The following is a 25,895-nucleotide window of genomic DNA, read 5'->3' on the forward strand; positions in this document are numbered from 1 at the left end:
TCTTTTCCAAGTTATTATTTTCGTTTATTTTTTAATTCAAAACTTGCCGCAAATTCCCAAGCTATCGTTTACTTCCGTCAGCCAAAGTAATGGATTTCTAAAGTTTTCATTCTCCAACTGTTGGATGCTATTTAACTTTCGAATTGCTCCCCACTCTCTAATCTTCATGGCCAAACATGCTTCAACCATCGGAAAATCCTCCCGATAAACCAACTGTTGCTTGCTTCCCATCTTCTGACAAGCTTCAAATGGTAGACGTGAGAAATGTTTTCGAACAAGAAACGGGAGAGAATCGAGGAAAAACATCCCGATATCATCGGAACCTCTGAACAGGATCCGAAGTAGCTTATCTTAAAGTGGAAAATCTTTTTGATTCTGCTGAACAACACAGAAATGGAACCACCGAGAGATGGAAGAAAAAACATCTAACAACAGATGGCAAATTTTCACCAACGGACTATTTTTTATTCGCTATCCTCTAGGGATTGGTAGGGTCCTATCGCAGGATCAGGAACATAGTCCAGCTCAGCCAACAAGCTTTGAAAGGGCAGAAAAATGTGATAACTGAAGCGAGAGTTTTCATGTGAATAAATCAAAGGAAAAGTTTTGCCTCCATTGCATTGGACCTTGTCGTACTGAACGGTGTTTTTGACTGAAAAAAAGTTCAACTCTATTTAAACTACCGTTAGTTAACGGTTGGACTATGTGCCACAAATTTAACTAACAAAACAACAAATCCAAAATCTAAGTTCTATCATTATCAAAAAAAAATCTAACCGCCATGTTAATATGTTGCCTTATTAAGTTTTCCAAGATTCTTAAGAAGTGAGAGCTTGGTCTTGGCAGTTTATTTGTAAAACTTTATATAACGGTAGATAAAACGGTTATCAAATTCCACCAGAAAATGCATTCCGAGCATTCGGAGCTTAAATTTTTCGAAGCTATATCTTCAAATGAAAATAGTAAAATATTGCTTGATGCAATTAAGAGCAGTTTTGATCAAATGTCTGTACGCGAAAAAAATGCACCACTTTCCTTTGTGAATAACTTTTGATTACGCTCATGGAATCTTATAAAGTTACTGTCATATAAACTAGAACTGTAATGTTTGCATTTATACAACGAACATATGGACAACGTTTTTTGTGCACCACTGTACTGGCGCAATTCGTCTAACTTATTGTAGGCGTTATTTTTTTTAAATCACGGGCACTTCTGAAGGCTTTTTTTTATTTGTTAATGTAGTTTTAACGAATTTTTGAAAGATATGCTCCATCACCATCAACACAATATTTTTGGCTTTTTATAACTGTTTTAAACTTGTCGTACAAAAGCTCGATGCCAGAAGTAACTAAATCAGAGTTTCAACTTAGTGGAACCTAAGGTAAGGAAATCGAGTGATTTTTGGGGCATCATTCCTTGTTATTTTGGTAGATAACTGAGGGGAGATGGGAGATAACTATTATCAACGGTTTACTGAAATTGATGGACCCTCAGATCGTCAGCCATACTAGGTGATAGATAGCAAACTTTTAGACTATTTATTTTGGAACTTTCCATGAATATTCAGGAGGGATTAGCCAACAAAAAAAAACTAGCCGGAGATCTGCTGACGACAACATCTTGATACGAGTCTTCATTTATTACAAAATATTTTAAAATTTCGATCGAATAAATTTTTTTTTTGATTTCGTAGATTCGATCAACTAAGCTCATATTCCACTTCCAGCTCACCACTGGGTTCTCTAAATCACCTTAAACAATTTTAAAAACCACATGGATTACGGTCGAACAGTGAATTACCTCTGGGTCGAAAATGCGCTTAAACATTCATTATACCAAAGACGTTATGATTGGAAAAGCACTACTGGCATATAGACTCGAGCTCTCAAGCAAAATAATGCACTATCAGTATATTTAAGCAAAACATGAAAATCATTTATTTTAGAGAAGGTGAAAATGGAAGGTTAATCCCTCGTTAAATAAAATGTACAAGAAATATTTTGGATATTAATCCTATAAGATAATTCATTCCAAAAAAAATATTGGGAATCAAACTCACAGTTACGTTTCATCTCGGCTTACCAGTCCATTATCTTACCCAGTGCACCATCTGAGTTAGTTTGCAAATGAAGTTCTTGAAGCGAAAGAGATGAGAATGGGGTGTAAAGCTCATCTTGGCTGTTGGTTTTGTGCTATGTCTTGTGATAGATATGGGATATGTTTCATTTGGTGTCTTTCAGACATATGCAATGCGGTTGCGCTGAGATTACAATGCCAGTTATTAGAAAGCTTGTTAATTCCAGCTCGGCATAGAATCTTATACCGATAATTCCACCTCCAAGGAAATTCATTATTGGAGTACAGTCTGATTTGTGGATGAAGATAAACACATTTATTGAATTTTTTTCAAAGCCTGCTAGTCAATCTAACATTTATTTTCAACAATTTTTCATAAAAGGCTTCATGAGGTGCTGCAAAACCATCACAAATAATAAAAGTTCTTAAATTAGAAATAATATGATTGATTTATAACAATATAAGATGTAATACTACATCGTAAAATTAAAACAACGTTACATACCTTCAAACTTTCTAAAAACAACAACCGAAACGTTGTATATTAAATTAAGAGGCGACGATAATGTAGTCAAAAGACGAAGGGTTTCAGACTGCTTACGACCCTGTCATTGCTAAATTAACACAGACACTGACAAAAAAAAATAAACGAAAAACGAAACAAATTTTCCATAATCAAAATAGTTTAGACGGCCAGTAATTTGTAAGTTCTAACTAAAAAATTAAAATTAAGATTGAATGTTTAAAAAAAAAACTGATTCTAGTGTCCACTGAAGAGGAGCGAATTCCATAGTAACTCGAAACGTCTGAACAACTGGAAAATTTTGGTTTTCTGATATTGAAACTCGCGGAAAAAAGTCGATAAAATCCAAGAGCAAACATTCGCGGCAATAAATCCAAATAGATACAACAAGAGCAACGAATAGTTAATCGTAGTTTTTATGAGGCATTCATTTAAAATCTATTAACTACTATTTTTCCTTGCGTTAAATAAAGTGCATGCTAATTTGTCTGTCAATTTACAAAAAAAAAATCGAATGAGTTGTTGATGAATTAAATATATTTGTTATATTTTTTATCTTTGGAACTTCAGTCTTCTATTTAACCCTCCAAAGCTGTTCGGGTCAATATGACCCGAAGCGCACATTTCAAACATCTTTATCATCATTCCAATATACTGATGAACTGGTAGTTTTGACAGACCAAGTATGTTCTATGAAAATAATGATCAAATTAAAGCCAAAAAATTAAAATTTGAGTTTTTAAAATCGGTTAATTGAGAAATGAAATACAGCTAAGCAAAGCAAAAACTGGATGTCGTTTTTTTAAAGTAAGACTTTTTTCTACCAGAAGATCTGTCATAGCGGTAAAAACTTTCATTGGACCCCAACATATTTATACATTGTCGGATAGATGGATTCTTGACAATTTCAAACATCAATGAAATAATGAAATACAGAAAAGCTGTCAGAAGTTATGAGTATTTTAAAAATAAAATTGATTTTTCGGACTTTTAACTTTCTGAACCAGTTTCCGAAATCCTGGTAATACATATCGACTTTATTTTGAAATGTTGAGTAATTAGAATAAATTACCTACACAATGAATATAATATCATCAAAATCGGTTAACATTCACAGCCAGGAGAACGAAATCAAATTACAACGCATATTTCCCCGAAACGGATATTTAGCGAACGGCTTTGGAAGGTTAAAGATGATATTTCATTCAATCCGAAGTTTCAAGACTTTGATTGAAATTCTGAATATTTAAATTTAAAAAAAAAACACAACATTGGTCTTAGCGTAATCTTTTTCCTTCTTACAATATGGTCATCTTTCCTGTCATTTTCGTTAAGTTTAATGTTGTCTATTATTTTTGTTGTTTTTAAATAAAGTAAAATTATGTTTGGATCAAATTTTTTTATATTAAATTTTTAAGTGGGCCTTACCAGATAAATAAATTTGTAGGTATTGAAATTTGTGTCTATAATTTTAGTATCTGTTAATTTGAACCTATTATAGACACATCCCGACAATGTTATTCAAACTGTGTGGAGCACATCTCTCAGATTTCCCCTTTTCTTGACAGATTTAAGCTTTTTTCCTCAGATTTAAGCTTTCATCTCCTATGCTCTCAAGGCAAAAAAAAGCTTAAATCTGAGGAAAAAAAGCTTAAAAACGAGATTCACGAGCACATATTTAAAAGATGTCGGTCACACGATACATAGACAAATCGTGTAACGTTGCAGGGGTCAACTAGTTTACAAAATTTGAAAAAATCGTGAACTTGATTAACTGACCAACATTTTTAATTTAAAATCGGGTGCTGAATCCGAAAATGAAATTCAAAAAAATCACAGTAGAACCATTTTTGAGTTATGCTCCAAATATGAAATTTCTGAAAAATTAAAAAAGTTCTTGTACTGATTAAAATATCTCGGACAGCACAACAGTAATTTGAAATTCCTCTTTTGCATATTAAAGGTGAATAAATTTTCTAACGATCATCTGAACACTGTTTTTGCGTTTCACCTACAGTATTCTTGATATTAGTGACTTAATGAGAGAAAAAATTATAAAAAACGCATTTTTTTAGAGAAAATTTTGTTTCAACGAAAGTTTTAGACTCAATTGTAGCATTTAAAAAATCTGATTTTCTTTTGCCCTTAAATATCAATTTAAAACAAAAATTTCAAGTGGTTGTTAATCAAAATCGGTTGAAAATTGAAGAAGTCATGGCTACTTTACTATAACTGTAATTTTTGCAGTTTTTAATAATTAAACTAGCCGCAGTACACTTATAATAGTATAGGAAGAATAACTCATGGTAAATCTCACTCGCTCTAACTCAAAATTATTTATTAGCTTACCAGAAGGTCACATGCCAAGTTTCAGGAAGATCTGACCATAGGGAGGGGTTGCTTGAGTCTCAAACGTGAATAAAATTTTGAGGTATTTTGCCCGGAAGGAACGAAAAATACTGGTTTTTCATCAATAACTTCTTTCATCACTAGCTGATTGTTTTTTATGGTTGATTTTCTTAAAGCCTAAGTTGAGACAAATATTTCACCCGAAGACTGCAACACGATTGGACTTGAAGTAAAAAAGTTATTGCAGTTGTTATTAATAATAACAAAGATACAAAACCCAACATCTCTCCAAAATAGTTTCTCCCAACAAAGACACTCATTCTCAACAACAGGGATGAAATGCTACGGGATTTCTCTATGTATCGTGTGACCAACATCTTTTTGCTAAGTGTTAGTGAATCTCGTTTTTAAACATTTTTTGCCTTGAGAGCATTGGAGATGAAAGCTCAAATCTGGAAAAATAGCTTCATTCTGAGGGAAAAGCTTAAATCTGATAGATGTGCTCCATACTACCCACCCATAACTGAATTCCCGTGCTCACAACATAACCAATAGCCATCTATTAAAACGTCAAAAGCAATATTTAGTACCACCAATCAGACTCCATTTTCAAAATAGCCGTTTATCCATATTTTTCAAATTCACTGTATAGATTATAATCATATTTATTTGGTATGACCCAGTATGGCAAATTTAAAATTAAAAATCTTAATCCAAACTTGATTTTATTTTTCTTAGAAACAACAAAAATAGTGAACAATCCAGCCATTGAACTTAACAAAGGTGACAGATAAGATGACAATATTGTAAGTAGGACAAAGATTATGCTAAGATCAATAAAGTGTTTATTTAATATATATTTTCAATTTTTGAAGTTTCCCTGAAGATGGGACTAACCAGTCTTGAAACGTCGGTTTAAATACAGTATTATGTTAAAAATGAAAGACTGATGCGCCAAAGATAAAAAAAATGCATCCTATTACCAGTCGATCGTTCAGATAAATTGTAAAATTCATCGTTTAGAGATTGCTTTGTTTAAATGTAATGATATTCAACTTTTATTCTAGAATTGTAACAATAAATCAATGAACATTATTCTTTTTTTAAATTCAAGTATGAAGCTTCTCCAGTAAAATTTTGAAATCTGATTAAAAAAAGAGTACATTTTTTAAATTAAAGACTATCTGCAAACATTTGATTTTGAAGGAGTAAGTGTTAATTTTAGAGACAAAATGAATGGTTTGAAATAAAACATTTATTGAGATTTAATTTTTCACCCTCCAACTGATTTCAGATTTGAATTGTTATTTCAACTTCATTTTTTTTTATTTCAGAAGAAGAAATTTTTCATTCCGGTCTCCGATTCTGAAATATGTTAAAGAAAACTTATCAAAGTTCAAAGTAATATTTGTAAAGAAGAATTTTGATTTTTTATTTTGGCTTTGACTTTTTTAACTGAAATTTTAGTGTGTGGAAGAGCATTACATTAGGGTTGATCTCTCAAGTTTGGATAGTTTTAAATTGAACTTCTTATTTTTCCTTTGAGATCTTTCTATGTTTCTTATGTATTTTTTATACGATTTTGATTTGTGATGTTGATTTTATTGTTTTTAAATTTATGCTAATGCTTGTAATCTGCAGATGGAGTTGTACTGATAATCTTCATATGGCTATTTCAATGTGTCTATATTAACTGTCAAAATATCTAACTGATGCTTCCTTTTTGACTTGCATCGTTTATAATTTTTTTCTTTTTGCGTTTATCATAAAACAGTGTTAAACTGAAATCGTTTGATTGAATTTATTTAACAAAAATAAGAAAAAAAAACTACTACAGATGTAGCAATATTTTTTTTTATTAGAGGCCTTCTGGGAAAATTTTCCCAGGCCTTAGGCTTCATTCGGCCCTGTTAAGTAACTCTTTGAAATATTTTTGAGGTATCGAAGACTAAATTTTTCACTAGGGAGAGCTCTACTTTCACTACGGTGAAATTAAACATAGTAAAGACAACCTAAAAACTAAACTTAAACCAAAATATACATGACAAATAAAACCTTATTGAGAATAAAAATTTTAATAAAAATTTAAAATTATTAATAAAGTAACAATAACTAAAAAAATCCTAAAAACTACAAAAAAAAACACAAAATAACAAAAGCGAAAATCAATAGAGAAAAAAATCAAAACCTTCATAAATTCGAACATAAAAATAAAAAAAAAACAAAATTGCACGAATTGGAAAATACTATAATAAAATTTGAAAACTGAAAAAACGACAATATTTTGTCATTCGTGCCGTTTAGTAATTTCGTAATTTTTCATAGTTTATTTTATTCTTATGTTTTAGCCATTATTGTTATTCTTGTCATTCTTGTGCTTTAAATTTATTTATTAATTGTATCTTATTATGCCATTTTTTTATACCTTTTAGTTGCCCTCTACACTCCCCCACACCAAAAATAACTCATTTGAGTTCCCTGGAAATAGACGCTTCTGTTCCCAGCATGTGGACAGCATAAAAACAACAACAAACGCGAACAAAACTCTACTCATGTTGGGAACCAATGATTTTTTTTATTTAACCTAGTTGCGAGAGAATGGATGAGAATAAATACGATTATAACGTTACATGTGAAACTCAGTGGTAAAAATATCCTTTTAAGGGATCCACTACTAAACAAAAATTATCAATATCAAAAAAGTATAAAAAAAAAAGGTTATACTTAATAAAACTAAGGCTGTCTTTAAAAAAAATTTTAAAAATAAAAAAAGAAAAGAACGAAAAAAATGAGAAAACTAGCTAAAACTAATATGATGCTTGATGGTTATCAAACATGAGTTTTTTTTAGAAAGAGCATCAATTTGGATTTGAAGGCAAGTCGATTGTTTATAATTTTTATATGGTTTGGTAATGTATTGTGTTTAGTAGGTCTAATGAACGATATTCTATATTGACCTAGAGTTATTGTTGATATACTTCTTGTTTTAAAATTTTTAATCATTTTTAAACCAACCTTGTGGAAAGTAAATAAACTATCCTAGACTTAAGTCTGCCATTTTGGCAGATTTTGTCATTCAAATTCATCAGTCAATAATGTGATTGATTCATTCAAAGTTGTTCATAACACAAAAGCGCTACCTGAAAACGCTCCATCCACCTATTTGTATATTTGTTATTGTCTTAAAAATTCTAGTTGAGTTATATTATTCCAGGTATGAAAAAATAATCATAACAAAGTTGTCTTATTCAGGAAAATAAAAATCCTATATTAGCTGTTGATTTTAAAATTCGATTAGTTATTTATTCAATAACTCTATCAGCAACTAAATTTTCTATTTAAAAAAAAATCAAAGACAGCCATTAAAATATTTTTTATTCATCGTTGATAGCTTGAAATGTGCTTCATCGAAAGTAGGATAAATATTTCTCTCATTACAAATGGCAACATTCAGTTTTCATAGATTACAAAAGTTTTAAAAAAACCAAAAGAATTAAATTCAAATTCTATGAAGATACGGATATAAGACTTTAAAAGTATAGTTATATTATCAAATAATATCAAATATCAAATAATATAATCAAATATTATCAAATCAATATTTGAGGTATAAAAAATAAGCAATTCATATACTTATAAACTTAGAAAAAAAATTACAATCAGATTAGTTGAAGAAATTCATAAATTTTAATTCAAAATATTTTGTTTTAATTTTATTTTCATAAACACACAAATTGTTTTCATGTAATATGTTGAAATTTAAAAACCTGATTCTGATTATCAATTTCACATCACATACCGGTTGGAAACAAAATCAAATTTCAAATAGTTATTCTAAATGTGAAAAAAATATAAAACATAAAATCAGAATAAAGATTAGATGTTCAAATCACATAATCAGTGATCATTAATTAAAATCAGAAGAGTTGAAATGTTTCAACAAATATCTCGAGTTCTCAATATTTAGAAAACTATGAAACTTGAAAACAACACAGGACTTGAAAATGTGAATAAAAAGAATCTCTATTTGTATTAAAAACAATTTAAGAATCATTAATTGGAAAATGATATGCTGATTTCAGGATAATAGCTTCATTAAAAAACAAATTTCAAATTAAAGGCAAATCAGAATCAATTGTCGAAAATTACAGTTGTAAAAGTTTCAGTTTGAATTTCTCATCTAAGAGAGAAATTGGAATGTAAATTCAAAAAAGAATCTCAATATGGCCGATTCGACCAATTTTTGCAACTAAAGATTATTTTTAATTGATTTTCACAAATTTCTACAATGATAAAATAAATTATCAGTAATTTGCTTTATACATACTCAAAACATAGGTATGCTTATAAATTGAACATTCTTGATTACTCGGTTTTATAAATTTAATTCCCATTGATTTCAATGTTTTTCTTCAAGTTATTCATATTTTTAAATTGAAATTTGAAATTTTGAAATTGAAATCAATTTAGATAAACATTAATTATAAATTCCTCACAAATAACGGTAAAGTTTGAATTTGAAGCAACATACCTAATATATATAAGTAGGTACTGCAATTTGATCAAATCTCGACTAAGCTGATAAAAAGTAATTCCAGTCGCCGTTAAAGCCTTAAGGGGGGAGTAGGGTCTAACGGGTAAAAAAATACCATTTTCACGAATTTTTTTAGAGCTATCGTTCAAACAAATGTATTCAAATTTTTTGAATTATACTAAGCATTGTTAAAAGAACATTAAGTAATTTTTTCGTAGAAAAATCTTGAAAAATGAGCCGGTGACGGAGCACTATCGAGGATACCTTTTAGAAAACAGGATTTGCGGTGGACACTGTATCTCAGCACAGAATCATCTGAAGTCAAAAAATCAGAGCAAAATATTTTAATAGATGTTTTTCTGGACCCCAACGATTTTATTCAACTTAAAAAATTTTTTAATGAAATTTTTGTGGCTGTTTGAAGTAAAAACTACGATTTTTCACGAAAAAATCCGCCATTTTTTATCTGTAAAATCTCCCCAAAGTAAAAAAAAAGAAAAACGTTGGGATTTGGTATTTTATATGTAGAAAATATGTTCCAAATTTGAAAAGAATCGGTGAAGTAGTTTTCAAATGACGATGTCCACGGACTTTAAAAATGTGCTTTCGAGAAAAACGCGTTTGAAGTTTCTGCTCTCTCTCTCTCTTACAGTATTAGATAAGAGGAGATAAAGGCCTATAATTTCTACAGTTTTGCTCAATTGACTTGGAAATTTGACACAACATTCTTAAAATGTTTTACAATAAGAAAATAAAATAAGTATTAGTGTGTTAGTGAAAGTGTTAGACCCTATTCCCCCCTTAACATTTTTTTACTGTTGAAAAGATATTTTATATTCAAAACATTACGCTTCATTTGCTGGGAACTTTTAAAATATGTATTTCCTCTTTCTCATAAATAATAGAACGTGATGTATTATTTATTGTGGGAAGACACATTTATACACGGGTCATACACGGGTTTTCAAAGTAAAGTGAACAAGTACGGCAAACTACGGTCTGGCTTGTTGCGATTACATTGTAAAAACAAATCCTCATTTTCCTCAATTTTGGAAGATTGGAAAACGATTTCTTTTTTTTTTAATTATTCTTTTTTTCTAATAATCACTGAATTCTGACTAGATTTTTCCGGATTTTGTTTAAGAAAAAATTTAAATAATATGTGCAGATTTTACCAAGTTTTGGAAAAAAAATTATCCAGATTTTCGCAGCCTTCATAAAAACGGTGAAAATTCTGAAACACTCACTTTAAAAGTTCCCTTTGCTTATATTTTAGTTAAACTATTCGATAAATTATTCCAAGGGCCCCCTTAGCTGTTACATTTTGCGTTTTAATTAGTTATTAGGATTTGCATAGCCAAGTTTTTCATTTTTCAAGCCGATTCAGTATGGTTTTTATTTAATTTTGTACATGAATTACATACAACTTTAGCTCTGAGAATGCTACTTGAAATATTGTATGAAGAATAAACAAGTATCAAAATTTAACATTATTTCATTTTAAAGTCCAAGGTGTGATTCCATGATAGATGAATGAAGTGATTAATCTTAACATCCACCTCGCTACTAACGTAACGGCAATCGGATTCTTCCAACCGTAAGAGACCCCCTTTCTCGGTAAGCCGAGAGAGTGGAGAGGGATCACAAAATTGAAAGTTTACGAAAGGATATTCGTCGAACTGGTAAATGTATAATCCCAGCAGCAATCTGTGAAACATGTTTTCGGATTTTGTCTACACTTCTAGTAGGATTAACGTTCTGGGGTTGGGGGGTAGAGTTTGAAGTGAGTTGGCTATGCTAAAAGGGGTCTGGGCCTAACTCCACGGAAGAAAGTAGTGAAGACATAAGACCAATCCCGCCCACACCCATCCATAAGAGGGCGAATCGGTGTGATGGCCTCAGGCAGGATAGAGAATGGTGGCTCCCCGTTCGGAAAATGGACCATTTCCTGGCCTTGTTGTTGTTAGTGGTGTTTTCTGTTATACAAAGCCAATAGCCCGAATATTGCACGAACCCATCCTTCGGCAATATTCCGGCATTAAATCCGATAGCGAAGGAAGATTATCGAAAGTGGAGAGGATTCACTGAATGGTTGGTGTATGGTTGGCTGGCTTGACTAGCTAGTGATTACGGCATCATCGGTTTGAGGGTGTGTTTTTGGTGAGAAATCCGACATGCTTTTACTTCTGCTTTTTGCTTCTGGACATTTGCTAGAAAACACGAAGGCTATACCCACCTAATACCTTCTTCTTTCCTAACCATTGGAGCAAGTTAAGCAGCTGAAGGTTTGATAGTGGAAATTTTAATGGAGCAAAATAACATGACAGCTCCGGATGATTTTTATGGGCAGTGAGAACTAAAATTTTATGTAAATTGCTAAGTGACTCGGTGATGGGCGTAGGAAAGAAAACATGCTCTGCGTTGTCGGAATATCTATTGGGGTCAAGTCAATGTAAAACATCTTAACGAATTTTTCAACCACATGTAAGAGAAAATCCCAAAACATGAGTCAATCTGAAATTTTTCCCGATTAGACAGTTAGCAGATTCGAAAAACTTTTTGGACGGTTAAAACGAGAAATTTCAGTGAGTACATCAAATATTCTAACAACTTTTTTAAACACATTATTTAATTATACCATAAAAGACTCCTTGAAAAAGGCATAATAAATGCCGAAACGTCGGAATGAAAAATAAAAATCGTTTTAAGATTTTTTTTGACTGAAATCGCCGAAAATCAGTTTATTCATTTCCGAACCAGTTGATAGATTTTTACTATGATTTTTTATTTATTTTTGGCAACAACATATTTTTTAAATAGATTTTTATCAATATATAAAAGTGAAATAAAAACCTAGAGCTGATAGAAAAAAGTTGGAGTTTGTTAAAATTCAGTGACCCCAAAAAAGATTTTTTTCCTTGTAGAGGAAAGCCCCCTGCGACCAGTAGTTATCCATTGTGGTAATTAATTAATTAATTATAGTTACTATATGCTACAGTAAAATGAGTCGTTTTGGGGTCATTTTTGAATTTTTCAAACCCTGGGGTCTAAAAAGGTTTGTTTTGGTTCAAAATTCTTCCATATTTTTTTGCAGTATTTTAAGTAACGTTTACATGAGTAAATTTGAACTTTTAGGTTTGTATGGGAAAATTCAACATTTTGCACCGAAGAATCAACATCATTTTTGTTTCTTCTGTGGAACCGGGCCTGCTAGTGGTTTTTGTGCCAATTTATAAATTTTCAAAGGAAATTTTTCGCTTAACAACTTTGTCGAAGACCATGACTTTGTATCTTATTAGATAAAAAAGTTATAAGCTGTTTAACAGAGGCATGTCTTATGGCATTGATAAACAATTATTTCAATTGAAATCACTGCTTGTGCCCCGCAAAGTTTTGCATGGAAAGTAGCTATGCAATACCTCTCTGGGCCCCTAGCAGTGATGTCTATTGAATTTATTGTTTATCAATGCCAAAAAAAATATACTGCTGTTAAACAGCTAATAACTTTTTTGTCTAATAAAATACGAAGTTACAGTCTTCGACAAAGTTGTTCAGCGAGAAATTTCCTTTGGAAAATTAATAAATTGGCACAAAAACCATTAGCAGGCTCGGTTACATAGAAGAAACAAAAATGATGTTGAATTTTCAATACAAAATGTTAAAGTTTTCCATACAAAGATAAAAGTTCAAATTTACTCATGTAACGTTACTTAAAAATTCTGCAAAAAAATCATGGTCTGGTTTTGAATCAAAACGAAGCTTTTAAGACCCCAAGGTTTTAGAAATTCAAAAATGACCGCAAATTGACTCAGTCTAATGCTACAGGCTCACTTGCACCATAGGTTGAAGTGAAAGTTGATTGCTGCTCTCTCCTTTTAAGGAGGGCGCAGCAGTTGTATAAAAGATGCTCTGCAGTTTCTTTTTCGAACCTGCAGAACCGACAGTCATCGTTTTGAATATTGTTTATCCTTTTGAGATGCTTTTTTATTGGGCAATGTCCGGTCAAGAGACCTGTGTAAGTACTTAACTTGTGCCAAATAATTTTAGACCATTTGGCCGAAGGTCGTTCAGCCGATGGAAGTAAGGCCAAATGAGTTATCAGGCCGAATAGGCCACTAAGCTGAATTGGTTATGCGGCCGACGGTTATCGACCGAAAGGATGCAAAGCCGAAAGGATGTTAGACCGAGTGATCATCAAGCCGAATGATCGAAGGACGATAAGTCGAATGGTCGTAAGACCGAATGGTCATCAGGCCAAAGGGTCGTTAGACCGAAGGGTCGCTAAGCCGAATGGCCATTAGGCCGAATCAACATTAGGCCGAATGGTCATAAGCCCGAATGGTTGCTAGGCCGATAAGACATCTTTAGCGCTTGCCTGAATGTTAGGTCGAATGGTCGTTAGGTCGAATGGACGCTAGGCCGATAAGACTTTCTCAACGGTTGTCTGCATGTTTGGTCGAATGGATGTTAGGCGAATTGATGTTTGGCTGAATGAATGTTAAGCTGAATTGATGTTACCCCGAATGGATTTTAGTCCGAATGTTCGTTAAGCCGAATGGTCGTTAGGCCGAATGTCACAATTTTCCCATATGGTTAGATAACGTGCCGCTATCGAGCCTACCTCGATTCTGATATATCCATTCGACCATATTCCCATTCAGCATAGTATCCATTCGGTCTGTTAGCAATTCGGCCTAACAACCATTCGGCCAAATGTCCTATTTGTCCGAACATCCTTCGACCAGTTAATTCAATCGGCTTAGTGATCTTCGGACTAAAATCTTTCGGCCTTATGGCCTAAGACCGAATGTCCGGGCCCCATGCTAGACAACATGACAGATACCATCAAATCGCATGTGCCAGTTTTTTGTGATTCTCTGGTTCTGTCAAAGAGAAAATCTTCATACTTTATCACCACTTCGGATGGGCCCATGATGCGTCTTGGATGGTGATCTCATATGCCAAATCGCCATTCAGCCATATTGAAAAAAAATTTGACAGCTGGCTGTAGTGTTTACGAAAAAAAGGGGTCCAGGGATGCCAGGTGTTAGAGATAAAAAATCAGATGGCAAAAAAGTGTGTGTATGTGCACAATAGACTGCCCCAAATTACCCGACTTTTGAAAAAGTTAAACGCTGCAGGCTAAAATTGATCCTGGGCTTAGTACAAGATCTCATGCCTAATTTGGGCCAGATCGGACCACGGGAAGGGGTCGCTCAACGAGCCTGAAGTTTGTATGGGATTTTGAGACATTTTGTTCGAGAGTTACATAAGAAACCAGTTTTTCGTCAATAACTTTTGTCTCCTTCAACCGATTTCTTTCAAAAACGGGTTTTCTGAAAGTCTAAATTATGACAAATATTTCATCCGAAGGTTTAATTTCAAATAAAGTTAAGATAAAAAAGTTATTAAGTTTCAAAAATTGGCTAACTTTTTTAAGGATGATATTCATTACTGTTTTAATGAGGCGACTAAATGTTCGACCAGAACACTCAATGTGAAATGCATGCCGTTTCGTCAAATAAGGACCGATTTTAACCATTGTTGTTGCGCTCGATTGCAATTTTTAATGTTTTTCTAATATTTGAGTTTTTATGATATTCAATTGTTAGTTCCGAAAGAAGTAAGGGCGGAAAAATACTTGACAATTTAAAAAATTGAATAACCACAGGGGCTTAAAAACATGACTGGACGATTTGTGATGCCAATAAAAAGATAAATTTTCGAAAAACAGGTCCGTTTACAGTCTTTTACAGTCTTCGTTTTCGAAGCATGCATGGTAGCAGAATTTTCAAATAAATTTCTTTGAAACGTAATGCCTACATTTAAAAAAAAGCTATTTCAAACTTAAACACAATTCACTCTAAACCGAATAAAACACTTTGTTGAAATCAATTAACAATAAAACAACAAAATATAACCTTCATTGATTATATCATTGTTAATTGATTTCAACAAAGTGTTTTGTTCGGTTTAGAGTGAATTGTGTTTAAGTTTAAAATTGCTTTTTTTTTTAAATGTAGGCATTACGTTTCAAAGAAATTTATTTGAAAATTCTGCTACCGTGCATGCTTCGAAAACGAAGACTGTAAAAGACTGTAAACGGACCTGTTTTTCGAAAATTTATCTTTTTATTGGCATCACAAATCGTCCAGTCATGTTTTTAAGCCCCTGTGGTTATTCAATTTTTTAAATTGTCAAGTATTTTTCCGCCCTTACTTCTTTCCGAACTAACAATTGAATATCATAAAAACTCAAATATTAGAAAAACATTAAAAATTGCAATCGAGCGCAACAACAATGGTTAAAATCGGTCCTTATTTGACGAAACGGCATGCATTTCACATTGAGTGTTCTGGTCGAACATTTAGTCGCCTCATTAAAACAGTAATGAATATCCTTAAAAAAGTTAGCCAATTTTTGAAACTTAATAACTTTTTTATCTTAACTTTATTTGAAATTAAACCTTCGGATGAAATATTTGTCATAATTTAGACTTTCAGAAAACCTGTTTTTGAAAGAAATCGGTTGAAGGAGACAAAAGTTATTGACGAAAAACTGGTTTCTCATGTAACTCTCGAACAAAATGTCTCAAAATCCCATACAAACTTCAGGCTCGTTGAGCGACCCCTTCCCGTGGTCCGATCTGGCCCAAATTTGGCATGAGATCTTGTACTAAGCCCAGGATCAATTTTAGCCTGCAGCGTATAACATTTCACAGGTTTTAAAATTCCCATACAAATTTGGGGCAGTCTTGTGCACAAGCTAATCGTAAACGAAAGATCAAAAGATTTCAAACCCTACTGGGGTTTAGTTTATTCTATTATATTTAAATTGAGTTTTCGAAAATAAAGCAATGATATGAGTATATTCAATGAATTAATTTGTATTCTAAACACTTTTTTTTTAATAAAATTGCAATACAGTTCGGTCTTTCCGTATGTTCCGAAAAAGAAAAACTTTTCATTGACCGTTACGATAGAAAAGATCTTAATGGGTGGAACAAACAACCAAAACCCTAAACCGGATGTTGCTTGCCCCTTATTCTTGTTACCTTATCCAAAGAGCTATTTTGTTTCCCTCCAATCGAAAAGTGTTGGATGAAAATTAAAATAAATCGGTTCTGCTAAAAGAATGCTATAATTTCTGCTATTGATAATTTTCATGATTAAATGATAAACAGGATTCGAAATTTTATTTTCAAATAACTGTTGCACCATGTAAATACTGCTTAAGCTTTTTTGAATATTAACATATTCAGTTAATCTACCTTCACCACCACCCACGAGCAGCGCTGAGCTGGAGCTTTGCTGCACTCGAGGATGACCAGCAATTGGACAGCATCACCTGCAGGAATCCTTCAGGGGCTCAATCCATTCCGGACAATCAACAGTCGGCAGTGGATCGAACTGATTCCCCAACCCACTCATCGGACTTATCGTTATGCTGCTCAGGTGCCTAACGTTGCGCCTATTTTCCTATTTCAGCTCATCGGTTCCCTCGTTCAAAAGTGCCAAAAACTTCACCTGGTTTTCCCAAATGCTACCCATCAGATCCGGATACTCGATTGGATCTTCTGGATCAGCGATAGCAACAGACGGGGGACCTCCTGAAGCTGCTTAGTCATCTTGATGAAAATCGGATGTTCAGCCGCAGGAGGGCCAGCCGCTTCTCGGACGGTGGAATGTAACGCCTCGCCATGTTACTATCCGATTCGACTTTCTGCTGCTTCTATATAGCTCTTGAAAGAAAAAAGTGTTGAATAAGCATAGATTTGTCATAATAATGCAAAATTAATGTTACTCACCGCTACCGACAAAGCTGGCACCGTCGTTTATAGGTCCAACCTCTTCCAGCTTTGCTTACCAGCCCGGAGCTCAGCCGGAAGATTCTATTTCGATTCTATGAATTATATTTGCAAAATCAAGGCGAAATCTTTGTCTAAGCAATATCTTGATGATTGGCAAAACTTCGAGTTTTACAAATAATCAGAGCACCTGGCATCCCAGCCAGCCAGCAGCCAGCCAAACAGCCAGCTGTCAAATTTCGGCTGCGTTTCGCCCCCTCCTCCGCATCCAAAGTGAGACCACCATATCTAGATGCCATCATGGATGGGCCCATATTGAGTAATGTTTTCGTTAAATTAATTTAATAACTAGAAAAAATCTTATCGAATTAGGAATAAATAGCTTTGTATAATTTTTTTTTTCAATTAATTTCAAGCAAACCAATAGGGATAACTGATTCTTATAAAATCCAATGCATGTAAATAATACAGAAACGACAAAAACAATTGATTGATTGAACTTTTTCTTTTAAACGATAATACAAACTAAAACAGTTAATCATTCTTAGCTTAGCTAAGCTTGATTGGCTACTCACATCCACCTTAAATCGTCAAATCCAAAATGCTTTTCAACTATGAAAATATTTCAATGAAAAAAAAACTGTTTGATATTTTAAACTTTGTATTTTTAGTTGAGTTGAGTATTGCAAGGAATGCTTAGTGGGACAGTTCTAAAAACAATAAATTATAGCATTTTGAACTCAACGATCGCTAGTGTGGCTTTGTAGAACGAATTCCACATCGCCAATTTGATTTATTTATTGATTTGTCTTTGGTTCAAAACTAACCGTACAGACCAGTATCTTTAAAACTAAGGGAATCTGCTTACAGCTAATTTAAAACTACGCTTACTCATGTTAAAATCAAACAGATGGTACACTAAATTGAAACGTTCACAACATTTATCTATCGGATGATTTCTTCCATAAGTAGTACGGTGGTAAGGTATCCAGAGAAATTCACGTTGCCGAAGTGTCCTAGTGGATGCATACATGTTGACCCGTTGTAGAATGTACGCTGAGTCAACGCGGTAGGTCAATACATCGCAGATGAAGGTTTGCTGAAGTTCGGTGCGGCGTTTTTCGAGTGTGGTTAAGTTTATCAATGCACATCTTTGCTCATAAGGAGGAAGCTGAAGTGGTTCATTCCAAGGGAGGCGTCGTAAAGCGTACCTAACGAAACTTCGCTGAACACGTTCGAGGCGGTAGCATTGTGTGCTCTGAGAGGGAGCCCACACCTGGGCAGCATACTCTAAGATGCTACGTACTAAAGAGCAGTAGACAGCTTTCAGAGCATAAATATCATCGAAATCGTAAGTGTTTCGACGCAGAAATCCGAGCGTAGCGAACCCTTTAGCTTCAGTAAGTGCAATGTGCTCGGAAAATGTAAGTTTGTTATCAATTTTTACACCTAAGTCGAGAATAGACGTCACATTTTCAAGGCTTTCTCCGGAAAGTTGGTATTCGAAACTGATGACACGACGAGCACGGGAAAAATGAACAATCTTACATTTTTTAGCAGTTGTTAGCATTCCGTTAAAATGACACCAGTTATCAAGTCTTGCGATATCAGCTTGCAAAGCGAGGCAATCAACGGCGCCGGCCACGTTCTAGTAGTTCAACGAAATAAGATAAAATCCAGTGAAAAATCGGGCAAACCCACTCGTGTTCCATTAACTGTCAAACGGTTTAGAACTGCGTCAAATTGGATTCAAATTTCATCAGTTTTGGAGCAATCCTTCTACCAGTTCTAATAAAATGTGAAATGAAACTGGTTGGGGTAGGGGTGGTAAAATGGACACCCTAAGGCATTGCATAAATTTCTCCACAGTTAAAAGTCAAAACATTGGGTGGATTGCACACATTCAATGAGCCACTTGAGCCAGTTGATACAAAAAATTAATAAAACAGCCTAAATGTGCACGCAAATAACTCGGAATTGAAAAAATCTTTTTGTGTGTGGTCATTTCAAGTGCACATCAAGAGACTGGTCACGACCAGACATTCCCGGTGCATGTTCCGTGTACCCAATGGAACCAGATTCTGAGTAATACAAAAAAAAACATCATGCACTCTAAATACTCGGAAATCTAAAACTAGGGATCAAGACTCCCCGGGCCAACCCCCATGGGGTGTCCATTTTACCCGCCCTATATGGTTTTTTTGAAAACAGTTAAATTGAACAAAAAAAAATTATTGAAAAAAACACTTACCTTAGATGATATCTGTTGATAAGTACTCTGAGCACAGATATTTGCACAAAAAACTCGGCGGAAAGGTGTTTAACATTTTAAAAAACGTTAGTTGTTGTAGACCGAAAACAACATCAACACCTGGAAAGTACACGTGTGTTTTGTTTTTGTTTATTATTTTCAGTGTTTGACAGCTCCGTGTTCCATAGGGTGTCTCTAATAGCCTCTAGTGATTCTGTGATAGGGTGGCCATAAAGTTTGCACTACTTTATAAAGAAATAAGTAAGATTTAAGGGGTTGTCCATTTTACCTCCCCTGTCCATTTTACCCACACTTCCCCTATGATGCAACACGGATGCGGTTGTTTCGGTCGGAATTTGGGTCTAAACCGGCTGTTTGGACCACGGATATGGGTTCTCTAAGATGTGAATTTTACTAACATTTTATAACAGTCTTGATTTTACTACCAACGCTGACAGATAACTTAAAGATACTTAGCTTTCCGAAATCCTTTCGATGTTTACAGCTATCACTCAGTACCAAATTTATGATGTTTGTTTTGCAGGCGCCGTCCTTTGGGTTGTTTCGTTTTTGCTTTCTTCTCAATCTTCTGACATCGCATGCGAATCTTACCACGGCGTTACTTCCACTTTCCGTTTTACTTTTGAAACAAATTAGTAAATTTTCGAAAAAATTGAGGAGCTTGAAAACTTTTCAACTAGAACAGTTAATCATTCTAAAGACAAACTATTTATTACTTAAAACCAGTATCTTGCAGTCATGGCCGTAGGAACGGGGGGGGTTTTGGGGGTTAAACCCCCCCCATTATGATCCAAAACTACAAGCGAGGTATTCAACTCTTTACTCAAAATTTAAAATTCAGAACCAAATTATGATAATAGAGTAAGGTCAATCAAGAGTAAAAATCTAGACTAAAAACTTATGCCAAAACATCAAAAACCCATCCCAAGTCCAAAACTCTGCAACACTTTTTCAAAATTTTCTCACTTGTTCATCGAAATTCAGTTCTGAATATTTAATTTTTAAATCAATTAAACCCATTTTGAAGGTTCTGATTCCATAACTCCCTCAGCAAAAATTGTATTCCTATTTTCGTATTTCGGATTCTGTATCCAGTTCAGGATTCTCGATTTTCAGTTCGAATAATCATAAGAAATAAAAATTTGAAAGCTTCTTTAAAATCCTGGTTCAGATTTGGTTTTGCATTTCATATCAAATTTGAATCATGTTTTTCGAGATCATCGAGTTCGAGTTCCAATCATAAGTCTTATACAAAATTAGAAAATTTGAACCTTTAAAATGGCAATCCAAAATTGAAAAGTTAGATTCAGATCTTTGTAAATTCATATTTTAATTCTGATTCACAATACAGATTCACAATAAATAATTTAAATAGTGAATTGAGATTAAACCTAAACTACATAATTTGTTTAATAGATTCATGAATGAGGGCTCTAAAACTTAGCTCATAAAATTCTGATCTGAAATAAGATTCGGAAATCGTATTTTTTGTACATTTCAGAAATCGTTTGAAAATTTAGCTACAGATTCAGAGCGCAATTTTTGAATTCAGGTTCAAATTCAGAATGCAGATTCAAAATTCAGAAAAAGATTAAGCTTGTATATAAATATAACAATCAACATCAATTGTTGAGCAATTCAAGAGATCATGCATGAACTTAACACATTGCGGACCAAATACAAGATATATATCTCGTTTTTTTGCTTGCCAACAGTGTGCTACACTTCGAATTATAACTCGAATGGACTGAATTTAAGTGTTAAACTTTGTTCGACAAAATTGAACACAACATTTGCCATGACTTTAAAATACTCAATTTTTAAAATTTAGTCCAGAGGTTCTGAGATATAGAATGCCGAATTTCTCAGAGATTTTATCGGTCCTTTATGTGTTAAAATTGCTTGTCAATTCAATTACCAGATTTCAATTTTTTAAACAAAATTTGTTTGTTAACATAATTCAGCTGAAAATCACAATTAAAAGATAGAACTTGAGTTTTTTTTTATGTTGGTTTTGTCCAAAAACACCCAAATTTTATTTCTCAAAAAATAACCACAGGATTTTCATTATGGAAATGAGTCTTTATGAAAAATATTTGCTGTTAAAAAAACATCTTCATCTAAAAAATCTGCACAAAATTCTATATTTTCTCAGTGTTTTGTTGAACATTATAAACACATCAAGGACACAAAATTTCGGCATTTTTTATGTTTCAGAAACAAATAGACAAAAATCTGCTTATTTGAGTAACGGGAAGTGTAGTGTTAAATTTTGTAGAATGAGGTTTCATTATTAGATTCATAACATTTGAAGCCAAATTTCATACTAAAATCATTAATTTGGTTTAAGTTTGCATCAAGAAATTAGAACCGAACGATTTTATTCTCCAACTTTTTTTTTTTTTGAAAATTTGATTTTCTTCATCAAAGGTTCAAATCTTTGAATTTGCAAAATAGTTTGTAAGATTGGGCTTGTTGATTTGAGTAAAGAATAAGTTTTTTTAAGAAATGAAAGACTCTCCTAAAATTCATATTTTATGACCCAATCAACTATGTTTGATCTATCAGACTCTCAAATTCAAAGAATTAACCATCGATGGAAACGAATTTAGCTCACTTTTGAGGTTTAGGGCCAATTTTCTAAAATTTCGAGTTAATAACGAAAAATTTCAATGTCAAAGTACTTAAAAAATGATAATCATATAGTTACAAACATAATTTGTTTCAAATTTTTTGTATTCGTGCATTGTTGGGCAAAAAATCATTGGTAAAAACCTTTCACCAAAACCCCCCCCCCCATGAGTCGATTCTTCCTACGGCCCTGCTTGCAGTACTTATAACATAAAAAATCACAACCTTCTATTTGTGACCAGGGTTCAACACGCAGGAGTGCGTCGAATGAGAAAGAGCAAATAAAACGCAGCTCTTTCGTTCTCGGTTCACGGGCACATTTGATTGCTCGAAATTCTCTCGAGAAATTTGCGACCAAAACGCAGATTGAAAATTTTTGAGCAGAGCGAATTCGCGCGCGCCTATTCGAGAGCGCGAGCGGTTCGGAAACTGCGTTTGCGTTTTGCTAGCCGCGTGCGTTTAGGAACACCGAGCATCTACCGAGAGGACACGGCGGCTCACCGGACGGCGCGCGCGGCTCACTTTAGCACACGGAGTGTTCGCCGTGTTTTCGTAATTGAGGGCCGACGGCATAATCTGTGCGAATAATTAAATCAAAAGATATGGTAAACAGATAGAAGCACGCAATAGCCTTGAGAGGAGGGTTATAACAAACAATGTTACAAGTTTTAAAATACATACTAGTATTAATAACTAACACTAGTAACCATGAAAATTTTACCATGCAATAGTAAATTTTCGCGAAAAATGCCAAATCAAAGAGCTTTACACAAGGAATGTTAAAATGAATGTTAAAAATATTCTAGCCACTAGTAATAGTTACCAGCACTAGTAACTATGAAAATTTTACCATGCAATAGTAAAATTTCGCGAAAAATGCCAAATCAAAGAGCTTTACACAAGGAATGTTAAAATGAATGTTAAAAATATTCTAGCCACTTGTAATAGTTACCAGCACTAGTAACTATGAAAATTTTACCATGCAATAGTAAAATTTCGCAAAAAACGCCAAATCAAAGACTTTTACAGAAGGTATGTTAAAATGAATGTTAAAAATATTCTAGCCACTTGTAATAGTTACCAGCACTAGTAACTATGAAAATTTTACCATGCAATAGTAAATTTTCGCGAAAAATGCCAAATCAAAGACCTTTACACAAGGAATGTTAAAATAAATGTTAAAAATATTCTAGCCACTAGTAATAGTTACCAGCACTAGTAACTATGAAAATTTTACCATGCAATAGTAAAATTTCGCGAAAAATGCCAAATCAAAGACCTTTACACAAGAAATGTTAAAATAAATGTTAAAAATATTCTAGCCACTAGTAATAGTTACCAGCACTAGTAACTATGAAAATTTTACCATGCAATAGTAAATTTTCGCGAAAAATGCCAAATCAAAGACCTTTACACAAGAAATGTTAAAATAAATGTTAAAAATATTCTAGCCACTAGTAATAGTTACCAGCACTAGTAACTATGAAAATTTTACCATGCAATAGTAAATTTTCGCGAAAAATGCCAAATCAAAGACCTTTACACAAGGAATGTTAAAATAAATGTTAAAAATATTCTAGCCACTAGTAATAGTTACCAGCACTAGTAACTATGAAAATTTTACCATGCAATAGTAAAATTTCGCAAAAAATGCCAAATCAAAGAGCTTTACACAAGGAATGTTAAAATGAATGTTAAAAATATTCTAGCCACTTGTAATAGTTACCAGCACTAGTAACTATGAAAATTTTACCATGCAATAGTAAAATTTCGCAAAAAACGCCAAATCAAAGACCTTTACACAAGGAATGTTAAAATAAATGTTAAAATTATTCTAGCCACTAGTAATAGTTACCAGCACTAGTAACTATGAAAATTTTACCATGCAATAGTAAAATTTCGCGAAAAATGCCAAATCAAAGAGCTTTACACAAGGAATGTTAAAATGAATGTTAAAAATATTCTAGCCACTTGTAATAGTTACCAGCACTAGTAACTATGAAAATTTTACCATGCAATAGTAAATTTTCGCGAAAAATGCCAAATCAAAGACCTTTACACAAGAAATGTTAAAATAAATGTTAAAAATATTCTAGCCACTAGTAATAGTTACCAGCACTAGTAACTATGAAAATTTTACCATGCAATAGTAAAATTTCGCGAAAAATGCCAAATCAAAGACCTTTACACAAGAAATGTTAAAATAAATGTTAAAAATATTCTAGCCACTAGTAATAGTTACCAGCACTAGTAACTATGAAAATTTTACCATGCAATAGTAAAATTTCGCAAAAAACGCCAAATCAAAGACTTTTACAGGAGGTATGTTAAAATGAATGTTAAAAATATTCTAGCCACTTGTAATAGTTACCAGCACTAGTAACTATGAAAATTTTACCATGCAATAGTAAATTTTCGCGAAAAATGCCAAATCAAAGACCTTTACACAAGGAATGTTAAAATAAATGTTAAAAATATTCTAGCCACTAGTAATAGTTACCAGCACTAGTAACTATGAAAATTTTACCATGCAATAGTAAATTTTCGCGAAAAATGCCAAATCAAAGAGCTTTACACAAGGAATGTTAAAATGAATGTTAAAAATATTCTAGCCACTTGTAATAGTTACCAGCACTAGTAACTATGAAAATTTTACCATGCAATAGTAAATTTTCGCGAAAAATGCCAAATCAAAGAGCTTTACACAAGGAATGTTAAAATGAATGTTAAAAATATTCTAGCCACTTGTAATAGTTACCAGCACTAGTAACTATGAAAATTTTACCATGCAATAGTAAATTTTCGCGAAAAATGCCAAATCAAAGAGCTTTACACAAGGAATGTTAAAATGAATGTTAAAAATATTCTAGCCACTTGTAATAGTTACCAGCACTAGTAACTATGAAAATTTTACCATGCAATAGTAAAATTTCGCAAAAAACGCCAAATCAAAGACCTTTACAGAAGGTATGTTAAAATGAATGTTAAAAATATTCTAGCCACTTGTAATAGTTACCAGCACTAGTAACTATGAAAATTTTACCATGCAATAGTAAATTTTCGCGAAAAATGCCAAATCAAAGAGCTTTTCACAAGGAATGTTAAAATAAATGTTAAAAATATTCTAGCCACTAGTAATAGTTACTAGCACTAGTAACTATGAAAATTTTACCATGCAATAGTAAAATTTCGCGAAAAATGCCAAATCAAAGAGCTTTACACAAGGAATGTTAAAATGAATGTTAAAAATATTCTAGCCACTTGTAATAGTTACCAGCACTAGTAACTATGAAAATTTTACCATGCAATAGTAAAATTTCGCAAAAAACGCCAAATCAAAGACTTTTACAGAAGGTATGTTAAAATGAATGTTAAAAATATTCTAGCCACTTGTAATAGTTACCAGCACTAGTAACTATGAAAATTTTACCATGCAATAGTAAATTTTCGCGAAAAATGCCAAATCAAAGACCTTTACACAAGGAATGTTAAAATAAATGTTAAAAATATTCTAGCCACTAGTAATAGTTACCAGCACTAGTAACTATGAAAATTTTACCATGCAATAGTAAATTTTCGCGAAAAATGCCAAATCAAAGAGCTTTACACAAGGAATGTTAAAATGAATGTTAAAAATATTCTAGCCACTTGTAATAGTTACCAGCACTAGTAACTATGAAAATTTTACCATGCAATAGTA

The 25,895-nt window shown here is 32.9% G+C and overlaps 1 protein-coding gene across 2 annotated transcripts in view; it reads left to right on the top strand.

Moving 5' to 3' along the window:
* Positions 1–25,895, top strand: part of LOC129751318 (uncharacterized) — a 377,841-nt gene that overhangs the window by 308,064 nt on the left and 43,882 nt on the right. The gene's annotated exons all lie outside the window — the stretch shown is intronic.

This window comes from Uranotaenia lowii, chromosome 3 (assembly GCF_029784155.1).
Source record: "Uranotaenia lowii strain MFRU-FL chromosome 3, ASM2978415v1, whole genome shotgun sequence".
NCBI classification, from domain to species: domain Eukaryota; kingdom Metazoa; phylum Arthropoda; class Insecta; order Diptera; family Culicidae; genus Uranotaenia; species Uranotaenia lowii.